Here is a 4,673-nt window from a genome sequence, read left to right on the forward strand (position 1 = left end):
CATCCAAGCAGGTAGCTGAGTGACCCAAACAGGGAAAGATCCTTGTAGGGTAATGTTACTACTCCAAATATGTCAAAACAACACCTGAGTGATTGCAGAATTAATTACTGAGTTCACATTAGAGTAAAAGGAGCCTGACACAAGCCCTTTGAATGTAACACAGAGGCATTTCCACCCCTGCCTTGAATCTGCTGTGTCAGGGGTCAACTGCAGCTGGCATTTTGAACTTAATGCCATTTAAAAGAAGGGCACCACATCAAGGTCATATTAAAAATAAATTTGGGACATGATAAAATCACTCAAGTGTATTTCAGTTCAATACATCTTTGAGGGTTTATAACTTGTATAATTTCTCCTGGAGGAAGGGTTAAGCTTGGGTTCTATTATCAAAACAAAGGACAAAAGGCTGAAGAAGCTGCCCATATTCTGCACATGTATTTGGCACTTCTTTATTTCCTCTTCCAGTTTATGAGTAATAAAACATCTGGGTGCACAGAGCAGTTTTGCACAGATGGCTGAGCTCAGGAGGACTTGGGAGCCAAACCCAGTTTATTGCAGCTCCTGCTCAGGCAGCTCTCTGTGCCCAGGCACTGAGGCTGCAGTGAGCTCCTGCTTCAGAGGTTACAGGACAGAGGCTCTCAGCCCCTTTGCAAATCAAGCATTGATGATACAGGAGAAATCCCTCTTCTGCCCTCAGGGCTTTTCAAACAGGTGCCTCATTACATAAACACATAATATATACATATGCATTTATACCTAATTGTTAATTCTATCTCAGTTTGTAGTTTTTGGTAATAGCTCTTTTGATGCTGTTGTCAGGCACCACTGTGTTCTAAGTGTTATCTCCTGAGAGGATTTCACAAATCACTCAATATGACATGTCACCACATCTCAATCAATAAACTTGTACCATGACCCTATTAACAAAGAGGCTTCCAGTGGCTGAAACCACATATATTTGTACAAAGGATGGCCTGAAAAGCAAAACTAATCTTGTTCATTGACAGAGCTCAGCTCTGAGGAAGAATAGTCCCTTAACAAATCATTTAGCCAAGATATTTGCAGAGATGCTGCCACCTTCCTGAAGGACTTTGGGAGGTGATTTATTTCTGCTCTCCAGCTACAACTCCTGTTTTTCACTGTCAGTATTTTCTCCACATGGAGCTTCCACTGAGAAGTGAAGTGAGAAAACCAGAGGAAGTATTTGCCATTACAAAGCTGAGCTCCCCTTTTCCTGGCTACTTTATATGGGCAGAAATCTGACACCTGATTGTCCCTCAGATCCCTTCTACACCACTTTAGACCCTCCCTGGTGGCTGCTAGAGCTGATTATTTAAATATTTAGAGCTGTATTTTCTTAGTCCTTTGTGCAGACAGAAAAGTGGGGACAGAACAATCATCTGAACATCCTGGAATGCAGAGAACACCATGAATCCCCTAAGCTACCAACAGGTGAATAACCAAAAGTTCCACAACACCCACAACAAACCTCAGCTTAGGAAATCTTGGCTTCTCACTAAACTCAAATGAGGTCCTGGTTTCTGAATAAACCCTGTCCTACTCATGCACTCAGAGCAGTCTCGAGCATAAACATTGCTTTGGTTGTATTCATGGGGCCATTTTAACAAGATTATATTAAAAGTTATTTGAACTTATTTTTGGCAGAAAGTGAGCTGCAAGGTCAACTGCTTGATTGTTCTCCTCTCAGGCCTTTGTTCTCTATAACCATCTCTTAAATAGACACGTTTCACTTTTGATTGCCTGGCTTTATATGGATCTGAAGCTGGTTTATAGACATACAAAAGATGATTCTTTTACAGCCTCCATATGTAAAGGAAGCCTGGGAGTCCTGCATTTAAGAGCCATCGAGCTGAAAGCAGCACTCTTCCTGCACTTTGGGGAACTGCATTTTCCCTTCAAGGGGGTGCATTAGGTGGGTTTCTCTGCTCTCCAAACAGCTCAGCTGAGTGCCAGGAACAAACCCTGTACTCGTGGCCACCTCTGCTCAGGTCACTGAAAATTTCCACTGTGGAAAAAAGACCAATACTTTGATCTTTGGGATCTGCAACAGAGGGCAGAGCACTTTCTGGTTTGCAGTCCATAGGCTGCTTTGCAGTTAGGAATAAACCCTAAAAGGAAGTGCTGGGTGATGGTTGTGCTGTCACACAGGTCAGGGGGACCTCAGCAGGCTGGAGAAATGGGGGCTGTCCAGCAGAAAGCAGCTCTGCAGGGACAGCCCTTGGTGCTGGTGACTGTGGGTAGCACCTACATTCCTGCTTTTCTTCCCTCTGTTTGCATCACACAGCCAGAAACACAAGGTTCCCATATTCCCATGTTTTCTGGTCACACCCCACATGCAGGGCCAAGGATGCCCAAGGAGCCCGTGTGATGCAGCAGATCCCAGCTCACTGCTGCAATGCCCATTTTTCCCTCAGCCTCCCTCCTGGCAGGTCCCAGGAGCTGTGTGGTACCCAGAGCCCATCTTCTGCTTCCCTTCACCCCATTCCTGCCCCCAAGGGAAAATGGGAACTCTTTAGAGGACATCCCTGGTAAATCTGCACCTGAAGCAAATAAACACCCCCTCAGTGGCTCTGTGCAAATGCCCTGCAGGCTGCCTGTAATCATATTTACACTGGAGTGGTTCCATCAGCCTTTGGGAAGTTAATCCTGATTTACAGTTATGAAAATCAAGTCTAGAGCCAAGCTCAGAGGTCAAGAGTTGCTGTTAGAAGAGCATGAAAAAAAACCCAGACTGCTCCTATTAAATCCAAGTAGTTGCCAGTGATTCCACCATTTGGATTAAGCATAGGTTTGCCAAGAGCACTGAAATGGGAACAGGCATGTGAAATAATATTTCCCATTATTAAACAGAAATTAATGGGATTTTTTATTTCAGCTCTGGGGAACACAGCCTAATTCAAAGGGATGATTAAAAATAATAGTCCATTAATACAGCTCTGCCCCAATCCCTGCTCCTATTTGGACATCCAGTCTCTACCAGCAGTACCCTGGCACTGATCATTTTGTAGGAAATATGAAATGCAAGATTTTATTATTCATCATATGTTAAAAAAAAATAATCACATGTAGGGAGGAATCAGGGAGATTATTATGGAAATAGCATTTTAGACAGAGTTTGTAAAACATTTGTCATAATGCAGACACAAAGTTATAAATATTAATTTAACATTCATTGGGAAAGGACCAGGACAACTTCAGCACAGTTACTGGAAATTTTCAGTGCCATATCTCCCAGCACAAGGAGGAATTGTTTGACTATGCTGCTTTTACAAACAGCTGTGAGAGGTGTTCCCCAGGGACAGGAACATTCCTACTGGCAGAAGCAGGGAGTCCTGGAACAGAGGGAGAGAAGCAGTGCCTAAAACGTTTTCCAAAAAAAAAAGTTTTCAATGAAAAATTCACTTCTGTCCAAATGAGAATTTTTTGGGAAGGTAATGGATTTCTTACAGAGGCTCTGATTTTTTTTGCTTGGAATGAATTAATAAAAATTTCCACCTCCTTTCTATGCCCTGTTCCATAGATATTTTGATTCTATCTTCTAGACAATCTTTTTTTTTTTTTTTTTTTTTTTAATGCTCACAATCACTTCAGTGCAGATGAAAATATAGCAGGGAAAACTTTAGATTTTTGTATGTAGATTGACTAATTAAAGTGTAATCAACCTTACCTGTTTAATTATGCATTATAATACATACAAAAATACACCAAAATGTACTGGATATACTGGAAGCTGGGCTGTGTATGGTGTGTGTTGCAGCACACAAGGAAGATTTCTGCTGAAGAAGCAAAATATTCATTTGCAGCAGATTTAAAATCACTCTATGAACTCTATTTTATTTTTCTTTGTTTTATATAACCATGGGTTACACTCATTTTTCCTTCATGTCCAAACTTCCATTTGCTTTTAAGATGTAAGAATGGTTTGTTACTGTAGTTGCAGCACATTTTTTGTTTCTAGAAGTAGAACTAATTTTTATGCCATATTCCCAAACCAGTTTCTGCACTCCAGATGCTCCTCATTCCTGCAGCATCCTCCTGTTCCCCCTTCCATTGCAAAGGCAGCTCCTTGCCTGCCAGGGTCCCCCTGCAGCAACTCCTCTCACACACCCATAAAATCTGACAAAGGACATTGTAAAGCTTAAAAAATTCTGTCTGACAGGTTAATTTATAAAGAGACAAATATATTTATTTGTCTGTTTTGGATAAAAAGTTTCCTTTTTACCCAAACTTGCAAACTTTCTCCCCAGAGCAAGAAGGGTTTTGGAAAGCCAGTTCAGTGGGAAGCCCCAAGACTCACTAGAGGGTCACAGCCCATGGCAGGCAAGAGATGCCAAGGGAAGTGTTGGGTCTTGAGAAGCCAAACAGGAAAATCTCATTGTTGTCCTCAATTATCAAATGTGAGAGTACAAGAGAAGACGGAGATGTTATTCTTGAAGATGCAGAGAAAGGACAAAAAGCCACAGATACGAGCCCCAACCAGAAAATTTCAACTGTGTATCAGAAAAAAACCTGCAAGCCTAGTAGTCAAACATTACAACAGTGCCAGAGAGGCAAAGATCTCCAGCTTTGAACAAAGCCCTAAGCAGGGAAGTTGGACTAAGCAACCCTCCAAGCTATCTTCTGTGATTAAATACAAAATCTTGTTGAAAAGA

The sequence above is a fragment of the Vidua chalybeata genome, chromosome 8 (genome assembly GCF_026979565.1).
Source record: "Vidua chalybeata isolate OUT-0048 chromosome 8, bVidCha1 merged haplotype, whole genome shotgun sequence".
Lineage (NCBI taxonomy): Eukaryota > Metazoa > Chordata > Aves > Passeriformes > Viduidae > Vidua > Vidua chalybeata.